Source organism: Acomys minous (assembly GCF_964271855.1).
Source record: "Acomys minous genome assembly, chromosome: 8".
Lineage (NCBI taxonomy): Eukaryota > Metazoa > Chordata > Mammalia > Rodentia > Muridae > Acomys > Acomys minous.
Window position 1 is genome coordinate 94001709 of NC_140489.1, and position 24217 is coordinate 94025925.

At 38.0% G+C, this 24217-nt stretch overlaps 1 long non-coding RNA gene across 1 annotated transcript in view; it reads right to left on the reverse strand.

The window, feature by feature from the left end:
- Positions 1-2218: 2218 nt before the first annotated feature.
- The window catches only part of LOC311603823, a 294782-nt gene continuing 272783 nt past the window's right edge, over positions 2219-24217 (reverse strand). The window contains exons 3-4 of the long non-coding RNA XR_014781276.1: positions 5715-6387; positions 2219-2319 (exon numbers count right to left, since the gene is read on the reverse strand). This is a non-coding gene — a long non-coding RNA (uncharacterized lncRNA). The remainder of the gene's footprint in view (positions 2320-5714; positions 6388-24217) is intronic.

A 24217-nucleotide genomic window follows, 5' to 3' on the forward strand; every position in this document is an offset into this window, starting at 1 on the left:
TTTGTAAGCTTGGCAATTTCTGAAAATGGATAAAAATCAATTTGGGAATAAAAATCCCATGCACTGTTCTTCCCATTCTGATATGATGTCCTATTGTATCCATTCTAAAATAATTTCACCTGGAACACGAGCCTTTGGGCTATTTATGAATGATGTCTGTGACATATGCATTCCATTTCAAAGAAAGCTAGATGCCGTTGTCTAAGAAGCAACCACCTCTGTGGTGTCAGTATGAGCTTGCTGGCTCATTGTTGGCTTTCAACCATCTCCCTCTTCTATGGAGGCAAGACTGTCTGTAGTCTACTAGCTGCCTTATTGCATACAATGCAGAACACCCTACTTCTTATTTGAGGCATCATTTTGCTTCATTTATAAAACATCACATATTAAATTTATAAAGATTAAAATACCATTACTCAAAGATTTAGAATGCCTGTGTGATGGGTATCAGAATACTAGGCCCTCATCAAACATGTCATATCCCAAACACTAGGAAATCCAAAGCTGCTAGGAGGATCAGAGTCCCAGTGACTTATATACATACCATTGGCTACTTATTTAATATTCCCATGACTTAGAATTCTTATCATTAAAATGGATATTTATAATACTGATTAAAAAGAGGCCAGATGCACTGAATTTGAGAGACAATGATGGTGGGAAGTGAACGGAAAGGATTATAGGAAGGAAAAAGATGAATAAAATGATATAATTATATTTTTTCTCTTTATTTATTTATTTATTTTTCTCCTTTATTAATTTATTCTTGTTACATCTCAATGGTTATCCCATCCCTTGTATCCTCCCATTCTTCCCTCCCTCCCATTTTCCCCTTATTCCCCTCCCCTATGACTGTTCCTGAGGAGGATTACCTCCCCCTGTATATGTTCATAGGGTATCAAGTCTCTTCTTGGTAACCTGCTGTCCTTCCTCTGAGTGCCACCAGGTCTCCCCCTCCAGGGGACATGGTCAAAGGTGAGGCACCAGAGTATGTGAGAAAGTAATATCCCACTCTCCACTCTACTGTGGAGAGTGTTCTGTCCATTGGCTAGATCTGGGTAGGGGTTTAAGGTTTACCGCCTGTATTGTCCTTGGCTGGTGCCTTAGTTTGTGAGTCCAGGACAGCCAAGGCTAACACAGAGAGACCCTGTCTCGAAAAACCAAAAAAAAAAAGATATAATTATATTTTAATTTCAATAAATAAAAAATTAATACATAGTATAAAAATCCATTTCCCCCAAAGCCTTTGAGCTCTGCCCCATTTTATTCACATCTTTATGCAAAATTAAGGACAAAGGAGATCTTCAGAGGTAACTAAAGTTACTAATCAATTGGCTTTTAGAATAACAGCACTACCCATAATACTCAATGAGGCTCAGAGTAGCAACATGACCAATAGAGTCAGACTAATAATGCAAGGGAGAAATCAGAGAGGCAATGCACTGGAAGGACTAGATCTTCCATCCATGGCTTAGGGACTAAGGGGTCAGGGGTTGAGTTGAAAGAAGAGACAAAGGAATGAATTCCTGCAGTGATCAGTGTAGAAGGGACTGTTAGTCCCAAGTGAGAACTGTACCAGCAGAGTCCTATTGTAGTAAAAGCCTGCTTGGAGAATCCACCACAGCATTTGCCCTTCTGACCTATGGAACCACCAGATAAATAAGAGCTCTTGTTGAGTAGCTAAGTTTCTGACAATGTCTTTAATTTGTTGCAGAGCACAGCACAATGAAGACAGGAGCATTAGATAACAAGGTCTCAGACTATCCTCCTGAACAGAAGACAGTTTGACAAATAGCCTGTTTGTGTCTACCTCACTGTTTCCTTCGACACCAATTTCCTGTGTGCTTCTGGTTTCCAGCCTTTGTTTTTATTTCTTTTTTTTTTTTTAAACACAAGAATAGCACTTAAGAAAGTGACCTTTTTGGATACCCTTTTCCATCTGAGGAAAGTCTATTCAGTACCCCCTTAGAAAAAGCTGGCAATAGATGCCCAGGCCTCATCCTGGTTCCACTCTTCCTGGGTTCATATCCTACATTCAAGTACTTCTGCAACTTTTCTCCAGGCCTCTTATAGAGAGCATTCCCTTTAGGATTCTGTAGCCCTCTAGTTGTAATTACTCAGAAGATGAGATACACTTACCAGACTGTAACACCAGCCTGGTTCTCGATCTGTCAAAGCCCCAGTGCCTCATTTCTAGCCCTAGAGGGTAGTAACACCAGGTCATTCCATTATCCTTTCTCTCTGGAGGCTCCCAAGGGCTTCTCATTGTCTGTGGCTATATTAGTCAGTAGGTCTCGTTGCAGACACTCATTCAGCCAACTGAAACAGAAATTAAAATCCTTAGTCTAATTTTGAGCCATAAAACCCAGAGATCTGGTTTTCTATTGTGTATCACTTAATTCATACCTGTCCTTAGGAAAGTATATACCATCTCAAAACATGCTACTGTATGAAACGGGGCAAGGCGGCATCTGCTGTTCTTCACCACCATCCATTCTTGCATTTTAAAAAAGAAACTAAGTCCTATTTCTATAGCATTTGCATCTCAAGCTTCGTTCAGAAATAACAAGGCTGTCCCATTTAGAGCTGGGCGCTCCACCATCATTTACAGTCAGCCCTTTTGCCCAGTTGTGTGTTTCTTCGTGACTGCAGCAGGAAATGCCTCTGATGCGGACCGGCACAGCACTAATCTATGGGGATAAACATGAGGATCCAGAAATCAGTTTGAGAACTATAGTTAGCAAACAATTGTGATAGGCTCCCTATCGAGCCCATGACCTCTCCAGCAATGGGCTCTTGACCAGGCTTACATAACCAGTTCCTTTCTGGGGATAAGTTGTCTTTGCTCTGCTGAATCACCTCCCAGCCATGCTTAGACAAAAAAACGTTAATTAAACTCAGTGAATCACATACAAATGAAGACGTGAAGGCACAGAACTGGGGATTCCTTGAGTAAAAAGAATCCAGCAAGACTGGAAGAAACTAAAATTCATTATGTAATGTATGTAACTGTCAAATGACAAGATTTATAAAATTTTAAACTAAGAAATAAAAATAAAAATAATAATGGCTTCTTTCATCCCCCCTCTGACTTTAAGTGCTTAAACATCATAATTCTTACTGAAGGAAATATGTCATAAATACTAATTTAAAGCTGAGAGTTTCCTAACTACCATTAGGAGTGTTCTTGACTTACAAAATATGTTTGGGTCGCGAACACTACCAGAGTAATTTTGAATATTGTCTAGGTAAGTATACAGAACACATATGGAATCTGGGCATATACACTGAAAATGTCTTCAGTTTGAATCTTACCTCTGAAATTTACTACCCAAGTCCTTTGAAAGTTGTTTTCCATCATTAAAACTGATTCTTATATTACACATAGTTAGCACTTAGCATTCCTTACCAGGAATAAAGCAAAAATATTTCTTTTGCTATTTTTAAATTATACTAGAGGTCCACTTAAGTTCATGTAGATGGGGGGAGGAAAACATAAGTTCATTCACATTAGAAGGAAAGAAATGAAACCATCCATCCTTACAGGTGGCATGATCTCACATACAGAAAATCCTAAAGAACCATGTAAAAGTATTTAGTCCCATTATAACATATAAAAATCACTTCATTTCTATATACTTGAAATTATTGAGCCAAAATGCAATTAAGAAAACAATTCCATTACAATAACATTAAAAAGAATGCAATATTAGGAAGAATTGTCACCAGCCTAGTGTCAATCCTCTGTAATGAAAACTAGTATACACTGGAAAAACATAAAGACACAAATCTTTAAATGATGACCTGCAATCACCTCATAGTTTGGAAGACTTAAGATTATTAAGCTGGTAAAATTCAATATACAATGTAAAACTGCATTTACTGATGTTCTGTTCTGTTTATCACACATATATAAGTAACATTGTACTGACTGAGTAGGTTGTATGTATTTATTTAATATTTAGGAGAGAAAGAGACTGCATGTGTTTGTAAATGTGTGCATGCATGTGTGTGTGTGTGTGTGTGTGCGCGCGCGCGCAGGCACGCACGTACATGTGTAGCACAACAAGTAAAGAAAAAAGAGATCATGAATTTGAAAGAGAACAATGGGGCAGTGGGAAGCATAGAAGATTTTGGTGGAAGGAAAAGTAGAGATAATGTATATTATGATCAAAAAAGATAAACATGGATAGTTTTTAAAGAGAAAAAAGGATTCAGTACCAGTAATTAGCAGAGAAATGCCATTCAGAATCAAAAGATATCATTTAACATCTGTTGGAAAGGTTATTATAAAATAAACAAATAGATTTTAAAATGACAGCTGACTTTCTGAGAAGCTGACAAATCATATGGAATGCAGACGACCAAAAATAAGATCCCTGAAATTTTTGAAAAAGAATAATAGTACAAATTCTCCTAAATTTGTAAATGTACTACAAAACTACAGGGTAATCAAGACAGCTTGTCAGTCGCACCCTGGGCGACAAATAGATGAGTGAATACTACTAAAATCTAGAACTTAAGCCTCCCAATTGATTTTCAGGTATATTGAAAATAAAAATATATATTCAAAGGGTATAACAAGATGGCTTGATATATGTCTGCGTTGTGAAATGAGTACTGCAATCAAAATAATTTGCATTTCTATCCTCTGACAGTATTTTCACTGTGTTTGTGATGGGAATTCTCAAGATCATTTTTCTCAGAGAATATTAAGTATAGAGATTTTTGTTGTATATGTGGCACTCAGGGCTCATTCCTCTTCTAAATACCTTTTCATTGCCTTTAAATAATATCTCAACACTTCCATCGCTCCCACCCCTAATCACCCCACACCCACTATATTCTCAACATCTATGATCTTTACTTTTGTTGATTCTACACGCGCAATTTTAGCATTTATCTGTTCCTGGCTTATTTTACTTAGCATTATATACTACAGCTTTATTTATGTTGGTGGAAATGATAGGCTGTATTTAATTTTCACACTGAATTATATTTGTGTATGTATTCACACATCTTATTTCATAATATATCTAGCCGTCAAGACAGTTAATTTTTTCCCAACTCAGTAAGTTTAAGCCTGTTGCAATGAGTTCACGTACCCCTCAGAGATGCTTAGCTTCGTTTCCCTAGCTATGTGCTTTATGGATTGGGTGTGATTTAGTTGTGTTCCTCCAGAGATCATGCACTGAGATCTTTGTCTCCATTGTGGGATTGTTGAGTTATCACGACTTGTGGAGGGAGATCTAATGAGAGATCCTTGGATTATTAAGGGTTCTGACCTCAGATGATGGTTAAGGTCATTTTCATGGGATCCTGACTTTGCTATAGAATACGTGTCACTGTGAAAGGGTGAGCATGACCTCTCAGTCACACTGTGGCTAGGTGTCTTGCTATGTGACTCTTCCCTCTCACACCCACCACTGTGATATCACCGCAGGCTGCTCACCAGATCCTAGTTGATGGGAATGCCAAATCCTTAAACTTCAGAACCTTGAGCCAAGCAAACTCTTTATGAAGTTACTTAGTTTTAAGTATTTTAATAGTTAAAAAATAGACTAAATAAATATACCAAATAGTAGTTCTACTCATTTTCTTTCGAAACTTAAGGTCTATACCCATTTGCGTACCTCTGATAATATGTGAGGTTTGCCTTCTTCTCAATCCTTGAGTGGACATTTGTACCTTCTTCGCCTTGTGATAATATTTACCCTTAGAGATGTAATGTGGTATCTGATGTGATTATAATGTACACTTCCTTGAAGAATGATGATATTGAACGCTCCTTCATATACTTGTTGGCCAGTCTTGTCCTCCTAGGAAACAGTCTCTTCAGGTCCTTGACTCTCCACTGTTATGTGATTGAATTGTGTGATGTATTCTCCAGGTCTATATTTCTATCATATGCATTGGCCCCATGTTGTGCAGAGTTTCTTTAGTTAGCTTGATGTAGATCCATTTCCTTTTCCTTTTGTTGCCTGTGATGTTAATGTCATATCTAGAAATATCTATGTCTTTTGTCATGACCAAGATGATGGAAGTTTTCTACTTTGCTTTCTTTTAGGAGTTGTATGTTTTGGGTTTGTTAGATTTGATGTTTAATATACTTTTAGTTAAACTTTGTGTATTCAATAAGATTAATATCCAATATCAAATTTCTATGTGAATACATGCTTTCCCAATATCATTTGTTCAACTTTGCTCTTCTTGTTTTGTCTTTTAAGACAATGTTTCTTTGTGTAGCACTGGATGTCCTGGAGTTCTCTTTATAGATCAGGTGGCTTTGAATTCAGAGATCCTCCTGCCTCTGCCTCTTGAGTGCTGGGATTAAAGGCAAGGGTGGAGATCAGACCAGAGGAGAACAGGAGTGGGAGGAGAGAGGGCCTGCAGAGAGAAGAGAAACTATGAGCAGAGGCATCTCTATGACAAGCTTGAGACCTAAGTCAGGGTAGGCTTCTGGGAGGATGTAAGGATGACTCTAGCTGAGACTCCTAGTAACAGGAGCCATGGAGATTGAAGAGGTTACCCTCTAACCAGACAGGACTCCTAGTGGAAGAGAGGAATATCAACCCACCCACAAGAACTTTGACACAAAATGTACCCTGCCTACAAGATATGGAGTCATAAACGTGGAACTGAGATTGAGGAATGTCCTACCAATGCATGACCCAACCTGAGACCTATCCCACTGGAGAGAGCCAATCCCTGCTAGGCCGCATACATATATGTAACCAATGGGCAGCTAAGGCTTCATATAGTTCCCCTAGTAAGGGGAGTAGGGGTTGTCTCTCGCACGGTCTCTGTTGCCTGCTTTTTGATTACTCCTCCCTGGTAGGGCTACCTCCATAGGGCCACAGGGAAAGAGAACAGGACACACTCAGTCCTGATGTGACTTGATGAGCTGAGGTGGGCTGGAGCCAGTGGAGGAAGAGAGGAGGAAGGGAGGAGAGAGAGAGAGAGAGAGAGAGAGAGAGAGAGAGAGAGAGAGAGAGAGAGAGAGAGATGTGAAGATTAGTTTATTATTTGTTGAAGAACATGTTTTAAAATACACGCAATTGAGAATTTTCTTAAAAATCTTTTTGTTACTGATACCTAGTTTGATAATAATATGAACTAAAAATATGCTTGTTATGATCTAAAGCTTCTCCGATCTCTTTACACTTATCTTGTGGCATTTATACGGTACATACTGAAGAACATCCTAAGTGCACTTGAGAATATGGGTTCTGCTTCTGTCTGACAAAACATGCTGCTTATGTTCCTTTGGCCCACTTGGTCTCAAGTGAAATTCCAGTCCAAATATTTCTTATTGGTTTATTTTAGTCTGGATGATCTGTCCACTGTTGAAAGTGTAATATGAATGTTACCTAATGTTGTTATTTTGTTGTCTGCCCTTTAAAATGGCAACGTTAGCTTTATATATTTGGATGCTCTAATATTGGATACATATGTAATTACAATGTTTATCTGCTTGATGAATTTACTCCCAGTTATTGTATAATGGCTTTTTCTCCAGTCACAGATTCGGACTTATAATTTATTTTCTCCAGCTAAAATGTATTTACCAATACTTATTGGCACTGCTTCATTATTTAAAACCAAAAGGAGTCTTCTGCAGCATGAGACTGTGGATTTTATTTTCAATTGATTTATCTATGCTAATAAAGAAATTGATTGGACCTGGTATTTAAAATGATGGTTGGTAAATGAGAGCTCACTTTTAGCACATTGTTCAACTTTAGTCCCCATCTATCTGTCTCATGCTGTGTCTCTTAGCATTGGTGATCTTCCACACTGTTTTGCCTTGATCCTTCATCTTTTTCTTGTCCCATAGGGTTTTATTATGTGGCTACCATGATGTTGACATATAATGTAGAGCTGTAAATGCCTATCCTAAGCTAGTGCCTAAACTGCATCCCTCTTTAAAAAACTACACACATGCACACTCCTCTCCCCATACTTAGGTTTTGATGTCACAATTTATATATTTTAGGCCATGTGTTCATTATTAAATTATGTGTGTATATGAGTTTACATGTTCATATGCCCAGATGAGCATGCACATATATTAGTGTGCCTGTGGGGGCCAGAGGTGAACATATGGGGTCTTCTTCAATGTCTCATCACTTTATTTGTTCATCCACCCATTTATTTATTTTCTTTTTGTTTGTTGTTTTTGAAACAGGTCCTTCATTGGACTTGGGTCTTATCAATTCAGTGCACTGTCAGCCAGCCCCAGGGATACTCTTCTCTTTCCTCCCCAGTACTGGGATTATAATTGTAGAGCAACACCCAGCATTTATCAGTGCTGGGAATATTTTTGATATCTTATGCTTGAATGACTCACCCATCTCTCCAGACCTTTTTCATAGTTACAAGAACAGTTTTAGTAGTTTTTCCTCATATATATATATATATATATATATATATATATATATATATATATATATAGTTTCAGCACTTTAAATTTGAGTATATCCTGAATTTTGAGCAGTAATTTTGTAGTTTCAAATATCCTCACATATAAACTACTGTCCTTTCACTTTAAGTAGAATAATACCTTTAGCATTTTCTTACAAGGCCATTGCAATTGTGGGGAACTCCCTTAACTTCTGTTTGTCTGAGAAAGGCTCTAACTCTTCTTCATGATTAAATAATGTTTTTCTAGGTATGATATTCTTTAAAAATATTTCACCCTGCTATCACCTGCACTACAAATTCTTAGAAAGATAAGTCCACATACAAGGAGTATCTTTCCTATTTCACCATTCAATATTTTCTTGAATGTTTGATTTTTAACCTTCATGTTATAACGAGCCTTAAGATAATCATGAAGGAGAACTTTGTTGGAAAGTTTTAAGAATCACATGTAGCTGGTTCCTCTACTTTAGAGTTGCATCCCAACTAACTGTCGAAGGAGGTTACTGGAAGTGAAAAATACATGCAAGAAACTGAGCCTACTGCACATGCTAGCTTACCAACATAATGCACTGTGGAGTGTCAATAATTTCCCCCTAGTAGTACATAGAGAAATATGATGTGCAAATCATTGCTGCTGCTTAGCACAAGACATCATTATCCTAGGAAAAGATTTAAAAAATTACTGCTTTCTTTCCACTCAATGTCTATTGCATTGGCACCATAATAAAGCCAAAGCTCTTAAACTGATCCATAGTAAGTGCATGACTTCCTGCACCTTCATATTAATGCCTGTTCAAATATTGGGAAACCATCGTCTACTTAGGTATACTTCTCTTCTTTTCTCCAGTTTTCTTTTAAAAAATTGAAAATACAAATGTTATCTATATTGGTGATTTCTGAAGAGTCTGAAAGACTTATCTGCATTCTTTTTTCCCCCTCTGACAGAAAACTTGCAAATAACTTGGATTGAGTTCACAGATTCTTCTGTCCAGTTGCTTCTTTTGCTGATTTGCATGTTTCATTTCTTTCATTGTGACCTGCAGCCAGCATTTCTGTTTGGGCCTCTTAGCTTTCACAAACACACAGCACTGTCAGGGCTGCATGCCCATGGATGAAGCTGAGTGGGTTTTTTGTTGTTGTTTTGTTCTGTTTTTCTTTGCTTTGTGGTGCTGGTATTCTGACTTTCAGCCTTGTACATTCTAAAGCAAGTGCCTCATCCTTCTCTCTCTCTCTCTCTCTCTCTCTCTCTCTCTCTCTCTCTCTCTCTCTCTCTCTCTCTCTCTCATTGTACTATATCTTGTGAACTTTTGCTTTCTCTGTGTATTGTTTTCTTGATTTGGTTGCTATCCACCTTTACTCTCCTATAGCTTATTTCCTTAGAGGAATTCTTTTGAATTCTTTGTCGGGTAATTCATAAATCATTATTTTATGGGGGTCAGTTACTCAAAAAATATTGTGTCCCTTTGGTTGTTTTCTGTTCTGTTGCTGGGTTTTTGTTGCTGTTTTGGGGTTTTGACTGTGTCTTTTTTTTGTCCTCAGGATCCTTGTTGCTTATATTGATTGTCTCTATTTTGATGGAGCTATAAATTCTATAATTTGCAGACTGAACTCTGTAAAAGAAAAACAGATATGGCTGCAGTGAAAGTCTCTGCAGTCCACTACAGCAACATAAAGTCTCTACAGTTATTTTAGCTTAGGTTAGCATGGGCCCAAAACTATAGTGCTCTTTAGTTTCAAACGCTGTGGTATATGTAGTGGCTACAAAGCTTTTGAGGAATCTCAGTAGCTCTAAATGGGTTCTCAATTGGGAACTCATAATGAACATCAGCCCTCTTGACTCTAGTTTAATTAAAAAGTAGCATCAATGATGACAGTGACAAGGAGTCTCATACATATCGCCCCTAGTGTAGCAGAGAACATGAGTTTACATGATAGACATCTGTGGAGTGACAGAGGGCCTGTGTAGGTTAGTTTACCTTGTTTTCACATAGCCTTGATATCTAAATCATACTTGCTCATGGAACATTAAAGAAAGTCAGTTCCAGAGCACAAGTAGACATGGAAAAACAGTTGTTCTGGGCTAAGGATGATGTTGCCCTGAATTAGCAATGACTCATGAATCTGGAGTGTAAGTTGGCATCTACAGTGCAACATGCATGGAGAAAGTTTAGTTCTACCCCAGTGAGTATGAATGAATGCTGTTCTTGATGGTTGTAGTCCCAGGGTCATGTGAAAATGACCTGGAGTAAGAGAGAGATCGCAACAGTATCTCTGTGAGTCTGTAATTGCCATGGATGCCAATTATCTTAGAAAAGAATATGGCTGTCAGCCTTTGCAGAGCAAGACACTGGATACTATAATGACACCCACTACATGGCCAATACTGACATTAGCTTCCCTTCCTTTTGTTGCCTTCTGTCTTTGTTACCATTTATATACAGAAGCCTCACATATACTGATCTCTACAGAGTTATTTTTGTGCAACTGTTCTTTTTATTCTCCATGGTATAGCTGGAGTTCTTAATTGAAACCTTCAGCCCTCCTGAAGCTAGTTTAATTTTGTGTAACAATCTAATTGTAGTTTTGTGAAGAGATAAAGACTGGTATTTTCTACCTTACCATGTTGCTGATGTCACAATGTTCAGCAAAGGTGTCAAGATAATTCATTGTGGAAGGAGCAATGCTTTCAGCAAACAGGACTTAACCACCTGGATATGGATATCTACATATGAAAAAAATGCATCACAACCTAAATGTAGCAGCTAAAGATATACAAGTCTTGTGATAAAATACAGTAGTAAATTGGACCCTGACAAAGGTAAACATCTTATACATATGATGCCAAAAACATAAGCACAAAGAAGAAAGCGAACTTGGATGCCATCAAATTAACCATATATGTGGTATTACAAACAGTACCAGAGAAAAAAATGAAAATACAACCTGAAAAACATGATAAAATACTTACAAATCATGAAGTCAAAACAAAAGGCACTTATAACTCAATAGTCACAAAGATAGATCAACTACTTAAAAAAACAGGCAATGATCTGAGTAGCCATTTTATTTGACAAGTTATTACTGTATACCCCAATTCTAATTCCATTGTACTATTTGAGAACTTTATATATGCATATAGTGCACTCTGCTCAACATTCCCTCTAGTCCAATTCATTCTTGATTCTTGTACTGCTTTTGCTCTTCATGTTCATGTTTTTTAAACTTTCTAATTGTGTGTGTGCGTGTGTGTGTGCACACGTGCATGTGTGCATGTGCATGTGCACATGCCTAAGTATATGTATCTGCACATGCAGGTGGTCTAGAAGTTCAGAACAAGAAAACAGATCCTCTCAAAGTTGAGTTATAGTTAGCTTTATATACCTCATGTCAATGCTGGATGCCACTGATTCCACTTTGTATTGTACATATGTATGCGACTTTAGGAACATCTACGGGAGCATAGGTAGCCTCCCAAGGGCCATATCCTTCAAGGAAAGCAACTATCCCTCTCCCAGCAGGCATTAATTGTCAATGGTTCCTCAGGCAGACACAGGACTTCATGACTGGGACTTTGATTGTGTTGATTTTTTTCAGGTCTTTGCATATGGCTATTGCTACTGTGAGTTCATGAGTCTATGAGCATGGTTACATCCAGGAGATGCTGTGATATTGAAAATCACTCCCTCCAGTTCTTATACTTTGTGCCTCTTTCTTCCACATGATACAGTTAAGCCAGATATCTTTTAATTTAAGCTCAAAATAGTATCAATCATGTTCTTTCCAAAACTTGGGTAACACATTGTAGTGCTTAAGTTAGCTGATTATCCTGGTTTCATCTTAGAATGGTTGTTCCTTGGTGGCCTATTTTATATCCATTCCAATGTATAAAGCCACAGTCAATACCAACCATAGGTGAGATGGTTAAGGAGGGGAATAATTTTCAAGTTTATAAATATAAGCTGGCAGAGTAATTTTTGCAAAGCTATTTTGGATTGTCTAATAAATTTAAGAATGATACTCCATGGAGCAACAATTCTATATATAGATGGAATATACTCAATAGAAATGTATATGTATGTTAACCAAATATTTGTATTCACACAGGAACAATGCTATCAGAAGCTTGAAACTTCTCATACAAATATGTGGATAACACACTGTCATACTTTCTGCCTGCTGTAAGAATCAGAATTGTGGTTATTTTAATCATGTTAGTGAAAGTGACAGAAGGATGAATTGCTGTTAATATTCTTTCCTATAATTAACCAGACATTTTATCCACTTTGACACCAAGAAAGACTCTGTAGCTTTGTTCTACATTGATTTTACATTAGAGTCTACCCATTCTGACCTACGGATCTTTGTCAAACTAATAAAGCTATGATCTGAAATTATAGGGCCAACTATTTTTACAGAGCTTTCCTGTTATAAAGGAGTGGGTTATGAGAAGAGAAGTTGATGGGGAGATTGATCCACTTGTTCATTCCTTGCACAAGAACCTTGCACAGCATATGGAACATATTTTCCATCAAAGAGCCAAACACACGAGTTGAACCCCACTCCACAACATAGTCATTATGAGGAGAAAATAAAAAGCAAAGTGGCTACTAAGCTCTCACAAGTCTCACTCTTAGCACTAGTTGAAACAATAGCGGAAGTACAGAGAGCTGTTTCCCAGCTTTAGGATGAGGGCTGGGAGTTAGAGCTGATACCCAGTGACCTCCTCCTCCTCTTCCTTCTCCCTCTTTTCCTTTTCCTCTTCCTTCTTTTCCCTTTCTTCTTCATAGGCATTCCCCTCCATTCATTTAGAAGCTCATGAACATTTTTCAGTTTTAAGAGACAACAATATAATCATTTCTAATAAGAAAAAAGATTGCCAAGGACCCACATGTAATTCAGCACACAGCAACACATTTTTCAACCCTCTCCTGCAATGTCATTTTACTTATAAACACTTCAGAGAAAATATTTATGGTCCTAGGACCTCTCTCCCACTGGCCTTGAAAGAAATAGAATTTCCAACAAAATACATTTACAAGGAAAAATCTATCCATTCTAATAAAACGACATGGTAAGTACACTGAGCATGTGGGGAAATGTATTTTGATGAACAGAGATATAACGCCCACGGGAGTAGCAGCAGCCTTAGTAAAAGCTAAGGTTGGCTGCCTTGGGTTTCATTTGAAAATTTCCCAGCTGTCACTGCATGATGAGACTTGAAAATGGCTGCTTTACAGTTACACGAGTTCCTATAGCCAATGAGGCCCAATTTCAGTCTTGTACTAAAGGGATGAAGTAAGAAGTAAAGAAGAAAAATGGCGCAGCTAATTTAGAACACCCCCTCAACTTCCAGCACACCCTAGCACAGAAGGTAACACCAAGGCTATACTAAAGACCAGTAACGCAGTATTTAACTGTAAAGAGTACTTTCTCTACTTTGAGAGAAAGACCATCTTATGCCATGTAGAATATTATGAAATGCATGCAATGAGAAGTTAAAAATAGACTGCTACCTTTAGGACTAATCTTGCAAAGTTCGTAGGAGCTCCCAAATGGAATTGGGGTTAAAAATATGTGGGTTCAAAACTTTGGAAGAAATACAGAATGAACTTGGAAATTCAGAAGAGGAAGGGAGTAATGAGATACTAACAACTATATTTTTGTTCTTAACTTGGAAGAGTCAAGGGATTATGGTGACAGACACAAAGATGTAGAATAAAGTGAGAATGAAAAGAAAATATGATGGCCAGTAGCATGGAGAATTACTGTCCCACAGAACATTCAAAGCAGAAGACCACAGCACCCTGCCCACAGACATGGAGCCCAGTATGCACCAAGCGCATGCACAGCAGACACAAGGACACACATCACTGTAGAAATAGGATTAACCCGGGCATCTTTTCTCTCTGCTTCCCTTCCTGACGAGATCTGCTAATAGTCCTTATGATTATACTAAACTATAACCTTACTGTTAAGGAAAAATATGGTATATTTTAAGCAAATAGGATAAATATAGCAATGACTCAAATACAACCACTTTGGAAAATATAGCTTCAACTTATATCTAATTGTTAGATCAGTTGCAAGATGGTATTCTCATACTTATTTTAGTTGTAATAGATGTCAACTCTAAAATACAGACCATAAGAAGAGATAAAACCATATGGCTTTCTATTGATCACTTAACAATAAACTTAAGATTATTATTGATAGATAGATAGATAGGTAGATAGACAGATAATAGATAAATACATACATTCATATATAATCCGTACATATATAGACACTATACATGTTTACATTCGTGTATAAATACACATTTTTAAAAGATCTGTTTTATTATACCTGTTGTTGAATGTTACACACTGCCTCTGTGTAATCAGTGGAAAAGTTAATCAGTGATGGTGCCACTGGGTGAGTCACAGTCAGAATAAAAACAGAGAAATCTGAGTTTGATAACTAATAGTGTTGACTAAAAAAATAAAGGAGAGTAAGTAAAGGGGGGACACATAAAACACACATGCATGCAAATATCAGGCCCCAATGCTGAAGTTGTGAATTGATGTGGTATGTTCTAACTGAACAACTAAGCTTAGAGAAAGACAAGGAAAGAGTTTATATTTCATGCAGATGACAAGACTCTGAGAGGACACTGCAATTAGTTGCTTCTTTAGCTTACACACAAGTGCCTAGAGTTCTCTGGATGCTAGAAACCAATTTCCTCCCTTTTTAGTAAAATTACAAATTAAGTCTTTCTGTATCCTGGTATCAATTAAAGATAAAAAAATTCCCAACAAATATTAGCAGCTAACAAACTAGAGCAGGCAGAATTTATCCAGAAAAAAAATCTAAGCATCAGGAGAAACCTAAAGAAACAATAACTAAACAGCAAGATGTCTATAGGAACATTGTAGAAGAAGGTAAAATTTTAATAAAATTAGTGTCCTAAACTGCTGTCTTATAAGAAGACCTAGGAGACCTGTTACTAATGGATAGGACTGCATGATTAAATTGTCATTTGTACATAATTAATGCAATATTACTGTTATTTAGAGCATAATGGATAAAGCAAGCTTGGAAGGTTAAAAAAGCAGAGGGTAACACAATGAAGAAAAGATTCTCACTCCTCTCTCTGATCTCAAGAGCCAAAAGATACAGGATCAAAAATAGAAATAAGAATTCCTCTACCTCTGGAAATGTCAGAGAAAATATTTTTTGATTTGTATTCCATAGGTAAATTTTTTTGTATAATATTTTTAAAATTTTTACATATAAATTTATATTATTATACATACATAAAATAAACTGCATACAGCAAGAAGAACCATGAAACAATCAGGAATTATACTAATGTTACATTCATAGTGTTTTAGCTATTTGTATTTGACAGTCTTGCCAAGACATTTCCTATCACTGTGAGTTTAAAATTCTGAATGTAAATCCATATCTATCACATCTCATCTCTATCAACTTAAAAATCTATCTAGACCTAAAAACATCTTAACCCCTAAACAGCTAAGCTTAATTGTAAAACCAAACTATCTGGTCTTCAACCCCATCAGAGAAGATGATAGAGTCATTATATTTGAATATTCATTTGGTCCCCTCCACACACACACAGAATCTGTAATATCACACAGACTAGAGCAAGACAAGAATAGTGTGCAAAACACCCATACCTTCCAGTTCATAAACCTCCACCAACTTAAAAGAAGGAGGCAGAATACAGCTAAGCTGTGAGTGTTGCACCCGTGCATGTTGGTATGAGAAGCGCTGTCCTGAGTTAAATTTTCTCTCCAAATTATCGTTAGCAGTTAGAGCCTGATAACCTCATGGATAGTTTTCTAAGGATCTAAATAAGGCCAATATACAAATATATACCATACTAATATTCTTTGTAAACCTATATAAATGAGATGATGTAAATCTAAAGTTATTCCCAACTCAAGGATAATAAGCCTGCATCCAAATGCTGTCAAATAGATTTGTGAAACTCTCTCGGTTACACTGACTTTGCCACAGTACAACTTCATAAATACCCAACAGATTTATACCTTAATTTATCTCTTCATCTGTCCTTTACAACAACAACAACACATAGAACTGGCAAAATTATTAGTGAATTAAATAAAAGAAATAAGGGCTACAAATAAGATACACATTTCCTATACGATATTCAAAGCTTGTAGTAAATCTCAAATCTAATCTTTCATCCATTTAAAAAATTTAAATATTTTTTATTTTTCACATATTCATTTATATTATTTTATACATATACAATAAACTACCTGGAGCAAGAATAACCATGACACAATCAGGAATTATATAAATGTTACATTCTTAGTGTTTTGGCTATTTGTATTTGACAGCTTTGATGAAGACATCTTTCCTATCTTAGTGTGTCTAAAATACTGAATGTAAATCAATCTCAATCACAACTTGTCATTATCAACGTGAAACATCTATATAGAGCTAAAAACATCTTAGCCCTTAGACATCTAAGCTTCATTGTAAAACTAAACTACCTGAGTATGCCAGGAGTGCAGGTTAGTAACTTTCCAAAACAGAAGAAAACAGAGACAGTTTGCTACCTGAATAGTCACCCAAAACTTTCTATAATGTTAGAGCATCATCTTCAGCCTTCTGCCCCAATATATCTGACAGACATATTTGTGAGGCAGGAACTGTTGAGGACTTGCTTACCCTGTCTTGGCAGAGTTTGGCCACTGGCTCTGCCTGCATCCAAGCTTGCCCATGTTTAGGCAGAATTCTTTCTGTGGTAGAAATGAAGACAATTTTTACCAGTGGCTTATTTGCCACATTTGAAGCCATCTCCATAAGGAGGTTCTTTGGTGCTCATCATCCTCTTTGAGGTGGGCTGGGTGTTGCCAGGAGTTACCCTATCTCATTGTCAGTGAATCTTTAAAATAATAAAAAAAAAATTTTAAATTCCATATTCTGTATGTCTCTGAAGGTTTTGAAGAACTTATCTAACTATCCTACCTTATCTTTCTATAAAATCAGATCTATCTGCCACACCTAAGATGTATATTCTTGTGATAAAAGTAGACTAGTGATTGACATGACCATGATTTGATCAGCTAACAATTAACTTGTATAAGTTATTTATCCTAAACAGCCTGCAATAGCACTTTCAAAGTAATAGAAGTAAACCATTTTAACGTGTATAATACCTCATATTAGAATAGAAAAAAGTATATATATAGTGTGTGTGTATGAAGAATAAACTTAAATTTGAATTCTATACCACAATATCTATTTTTAAAATTATTTTGCATCTATATAAAAAATTCTATACCTGTGAATTAAAAATAACCTTGTGAGTGACAATTAAGTTAAGTAGTAGATTCACTAATCTACTTTTGTTATTTTTCCCTATATATTTCTATATTCCCCCGTTCTTTCTTTTCAACCCCTATTTCCAAACCTAATAATAGAAGTTCAGGAAAAAGAGAGACAGAGCTGAGTCTAACCTCATTTTCTTTCTAAATAAGACCAATAATAACTTGTTACCAACCCCATTGATAGTAACCCTCTATTGCCCAAGAAAGCAACCAAAAAACTTGCGTGACCCTGCTTAAAGGAAACGGGATGTCATTCTCTTAAGGTTTCTTCTGGCTGATTTGGGACAATAATACTTAGTAGAGGCCCAAATAAAATTGGGGAAATGGTTAAACAAGCTAGGAATCACATTTTTGGTCCAGTTTCTAAATGTTGAGGAATTCCAGGCTTAATTAGAGTCCTGTGTGGAACAGTCTGAGATGCTGGAATCAATTGGGATTGGAAGCTTTCTTTGAAAGTGTCCAGGAGCTGCCTTGTTCTGTCTGATAAGGAACATCAGCAGAAGCACTTGGTGTATTCTTTTGTGTTTGGGTGAAATGTTCTGTAGATACCAGTTAGGTCCACTTGTTTCATGATGTCTATCAGTTTCCTTGTTTCTCGATTTAATTTCTGTCTTCATGATATGTTTATTGTGGAGAGAGTGGTGTTGAAGTCTCCTGCTATTAACGTGTAGCGTTTGATGTGTGATTTGAGCTTTAGTAACGTTTCTTTTACAAATGTGAGTGCTCCTGCATTTGGGCCATAGATGTTCAGAATTGAAACATCACCTTGGCGTCTTTTTCCTTTGATGAGGATGAAGTGACCATCCCCATCTCTTCTATTTAGTTGTGGTTGAAAGTCTATTTTGTCAGACACTAGAATGGCTACTCTAGCTTGCTCCTTGGGTGTGTTTGCTGGGGGTACAGTTTTCCAGCCCTTCACTCTGAGGTAATGTCTATCTTTATTCCTTAGGTGTGCTTCTTACATGCAGCAGAATGATGGATAACGATTTTGCATCAATTCTGTCAGACTGTGTCTTTTTATTCAGGAGTTGAGGCCATTGCTGTTAAGAGATATTAATGGCCTTTATTTTGATGTTGGTGATGGTAGAGTGTATGTTTCTGTGTTTTGGATTTGTAGATGTGGAGTTTTTATTTCCTGTGTTTTTCTGGATGTAGTTAGCCCTCTTGAGTTCAAGTTTTCCTTCTAGTGCCTTCTCTGGGACTGGATTTGTGATTAGGTACTGATTAAACTTGGTTTTTTCATGGGGCCTATGAGAGGTTCAAACTTGAAACTGCTCGGGTGCCCCGCAGACCTTTTTGAAATGGCAGCAAATATGAGTCTTGGTGTGCACCAGACTCAGCTCTGTCTATCTGTTCAGTATCCCAGATGGCCCAGGCTGGTAAGCAGCTGGGGGTCTGAGGGAGACCAGAGCTCAAAGTTGCTGGAGTGTTCTATAGGCCTTGAGATGACAGGGCTCTGCTTATCTACTATGCACCCCAGCTAGGCCATTAAGCCTCTAGCCAGTGGAGAGAGATTAGAGTTTAAAGCTGTTCACGGAGTGGCAGCTAATGTGGGGTGTGGTCTACACAAGCCTTTGCTCTGGGTGCCTGCTCTGTGACCTAGGACAATAAACTGCAGGTGGGAGGGGAGAGATCAGAGATAGACCCTGCCAGCAGGATGGTAGCCAATACAGATAGAGGCCTGTGCAGGTCTCTGCCTAGGTTGTTTGCCCTGCATCCTAGCTGTGTCAGAGCAGTATGCTTCAGGCAGGTGGGTAGAGACAGACCCAGGCCCGAGGGTGGCCACCAACGGGGGTTGTGGACAGTGCCTGGACTCAGCTCCACACATATGCTCAGAGTCAGAGATGAGCCCGGCTGGTGACGGCTGCGAGGCTGTGAGAAATCAGAGTTCCAAGCTGCTCAGCCACTCCACAGGCCCTCTTAAGATTTCAGGGCTCTGCTTATCTGTTCTGTGACCCAGCTGGGTTAGCCTGGCAAGCAGCTGCGGGGCTGAGAGAGATCAAAGGCCAAAGGTGCTTGGGTGCCCCACACTCTTGCTCAGGAGATAGCTAATGTGGATTGCGCCCTGTGTCAGGACTCAGACCTCCCTGTCTACTCCCTGTCCCTGATCTGGCAAGCAGTAGACACATAGTGAGAGCCCTACGCAGCATAAATTTCCCACAGTCCTTCCCAAGATAGCGACTAATGTGGCTGTCCTCGGGATTTTTCTGTGGGTTTTCTGGGTGGCCAGAGTTCAGACCCACCTGTGCACCACACAATGTGGATCCCTCTCATCTGGGAATCAGCAGCACTGGTGTTTTGTAGATTTCAGTTTGGTCTTTAGGTCTCTGTGCAGTCTTGGTTGTCCTGCTAATCAGATACAGTTTGCGATGGGCACTGCCATCTTGGATCCTCTCATCTTTTCATCCTATATGTTACTTCTTTTTCAGTACTTCTAGCTAGCTCCATTGCATTTCCCATATTAAACTGCTACTCAAGTCCTCCCTGTCTGTACACTACACTGTTTTTTTTTGTTTTTTGTTTGTTTTGTTTTGTTTTGTTTTCAGATGTTAAGGCTTGTGTGTTTCCTAGCTCACTGATAGTGTAGAATCTTGATTTTGGTTTTGTCGTTGTTGTTGTTGTTATTTACCATACAATACTCTAAGAAGTTTAGGCTTCTTATACCACATGGACATTGAGCTTAATAAAACATGAACAGAAGCAGCATTTCCTTAATGGTGGCATGTTCAAGAGTTCTAACTCCACTTATCCTTTTGCCATGAAAACAGCATGTCTCAACTAGAGGCTGCTTCCTCAGCTTAGAGAACACACTCAAACTATGTGGTGTTGTGCTACCATGATCCACACCTGACATGAAGCATGAACTAGGTTGTATCACTTGAGTATCTTAGGAAAATCATACTAATGCAAAGGCCTGATTGAATGAGTTCCATCTAAAAAAAATTGCAGAGCATTACCAACAGAAATTCTGCCTGTAAGCATAACAATTCTTACATGCTCCTTTCTACCCTCACTTCAATATCTGGCCTGGATCCTAAGCTTGATTGCAACACCTTCATAATTCTATGAAAGAAATCTACCTATGTAATTGTTCTTAAGTTTAGCGACTTACAAAATAGTTAGGGCATTGGATCACACCTTATAGCCAGTCTTTCACTAATGCTTACCTCTTCACATACCCTTCTCCTCCAAACCATTGCAGAAACTCATGACCTTCCCCAACCAACCATGCATACGCCAAGTTTCCATAGCATGTAGTAGACCCACCAAGTCAAAGTGTTTGTTCAGACCCATTCCTATCATTTATATTTTACCCAAACTTTCATTTTCTATTAAATCATACTCTGCTCAAACTACTGCACTAACCTTGGACAATACAAGTAGTAAACATCAAACCCCTATGCTGATCTAGATAATGGAACAGGACATTCTCCACAGTTATGTGGAGAGTGGGGACTGACTCTGACATGAACTCTGGTGCTCCATATTTGACAACCCTCCCTTGGTGGGGAGGCCTGGTGGCACTCAAAGAAATGCTAAGCAGGCTACCAAGATGAGACTTAATAGCCTATGACCATATAGTGGGGGAGGAGATCATCCTCAGTCATAGACCTAGGGGGGGGAATAGGGTGAAAGTGGGAGGGAGGGAGGAATGGCGGGATAAAAGTGAGAGAGTAACAATTGAGTTGTAATCTGAATAAATTAATTAAATAAAAAAATTTTAAATACTAGTATAGCTGATGTCCAACCTCAAGAGATTACTGCAAATGCATTCCAATACTAATTATCCTAATACTTTTTGACTTCAGAAGTTTTTCCCTGTCCACTATATTATTGTTTATCCCTATTTTGTCTTTAGTCTCTATAAAGATGAATGGCAAACTCATCAAATACTAAATCCACAGTACAGTGTCTTGCAGGCGATGGGTATACAACAATGCTTAGGGTAAATGATGAGACAGAGAATGAATAAATGAACACAGTTATTAAGTAATTCATCAAGGGTCATAAATCATAAAAAAAATGAAACCATAATTTCAGATGCTCAGATTCCAGTTCCTATGAACTATGCATCCCCCTTGTGCCACTGAAATGGTCCTTGCAGTATGGCAAGATGTAAACAGAGGCAGAATGACTAACACCAGTAATTTTTAAAGGAAGGTTAAATATCCATGCGTTTAACACTTTTTCTTGAGTTTCTCCCAATTTGAATATTTACTGAGACAGCTAACAGTAGCCTGATACTTTCTACTGGCTCCCTCAATGTAGAATTTATCCTTGAACATACTTTGTTTATGTATATAAAACTGCAGACCACACAGATTCTGCAAACCTGAAGGTTCCAAGAGCTGCAATTTAGATTGATGCTTTGGAGTCATAAACTTTGCCAACAAATTGAATCTTGCTCATCTGCAATGATGGATGACAGGTTGTTTCTGTTTGATAAACAACTCATCCTTTTTAGTGTTTACAAACCCAAGAGCAATTATGCTTTCGTGGCCATGCCAAGCACTCCATTTCAAAACCCCCAAGTCAATCTTTATGGGTGCACAGGTTTGTTGTTTTCTAGTTGCTTTTGTCAGAGACTGAAAAGACACCTCATTTTCCCCTGATAATACATGGTTTAGAAGCAGGTGCCCTGTATAGAAGTTTTTGGTCCAGTTTCTTATTGATCGTGTGAACTGGAGCAAGGAAACACATTTCAGGTTTGTGATCTCTAAAATAAGGGTTAATAGTAAGCATGAGTGTGGGACTAGAGAGACAGTTGTCAGTAAAGGTGTTTGCTGTGCAAGCAGAAGGACCTGAGTTTAGGTTGTGAGCATCCACATAAAAAGCCTGTTGAGGCAATGCACATATGCAATCCCAGAATGGTGCAGGCCAAAAGACATGGTCATCATTAGAGACATTAACATAAATACCTAACTATCATGTAAATGCACACACACACACACACACACACACACACACACACACACACACTACATACATATGACCATGTACTCAAACAGGTACCCATATATACCTATATGTGTACACAAACAAACATGTGCACACTCAAATAAAATAAACATGAGTGAGCTAGTGAGGATAAGGTGAAACAATAATGTTAGCTTTCCAACTCTATTTGATGACTCCTCTGAGATGGAGGAGGTTGAATAGCAGAAGCCCCACTCCTTCCCTGTTTAAACCACAGAAAGCCATTTTTTACAGTCACAGATCCTAAACTCAGGATCAGAATTCTTTTATCCATCCTTCAGCAATGTGGACTCTCCCTCACAATCATCCAGTGCTGTAGCGTTAACAGAGAAAGCCTGAAAGCAGTATCTCTCAGTCAATCTCTTCCATCATATGAGAAAAGTATTTTTCCTGCTCAACACTTGAGTCTAAGGCCCTAAAAGATGAATTAGTCCATGCTGATTTCCAAGATGAAGGAGCCCCAGCCCTGTTCCAGCAAGTCATGCCTCTCCACACACAGTGGTACTCACAGTCTTGTTTTCTCCAATATGTGAGATAGCATCTTTAATTTGAAAAGCGTTTCCTTTTCAGATTACCTATGTTCTCACAATAAACAACTTTCTTCTAATAACAAAACTTCTGGCTTACCTTAAGATGAAAGTGTAGATTTGAATTCCAATAGAATTTTCAACAGAACCCATGTTCCTGTTTCTAAGACCACAAACCAGCACACTGTCCTCGGATCTCAGATGCAGTCATCCTGACTCCAGTGGAGACACTTAAAGGAACACTTTACTTTAAAACAAGGTATATGTTAACGTGTGTTGCTTGCTTTTCCTACTAATAGTCATGAATTTCTCCCCATTTGAGAGAAACAAATATCTGAAATTGTTATTGGTTATTGGTAACATGACTCTTTGTCACTTCTTATCCATATTCTTATCCCTTATTCTAGCCAGTAGAAAGTATCAACCAGTAGAAAGCATCAATCTAAATTGCCGCACTGGCCACTGAAGGCACTGAGACATTCACTATATTTAGTGAATTCACTGATTTACTCACTAAGTGTGCAGTAAGCACCAATGGTTGCAGGCATTAGAACAGGATTATCCTGACAAGATAGACACTCTTATCCTGATATAGAAGATGCAACAGCATTATATGGATACATGTTGGTACAGAGAAACATATCACCACACAGTTTATCAAAGCATCAGCTGGTTTAGCAGCCATGCTTTGACCTTAAAATAGGTTGGTGAGCTGACTTCCTTCTTTCTCCTTACTTCCATCTTTCCTTCTTTCCTTCATTTTCCCTTCTCTCTCTCTCTCTCTCTCTCTCTCTCGTCATTTCTTGTTGTCTTGCCACAAAATATAAAAACTGCCAAAAGGCTCTCTCTTTCCAGAATGAGTAATTTCTGGATAGCCTCCAGGTTATTGCAATTTCTCAATGCTCTCTATGGTCACCTTTGCAC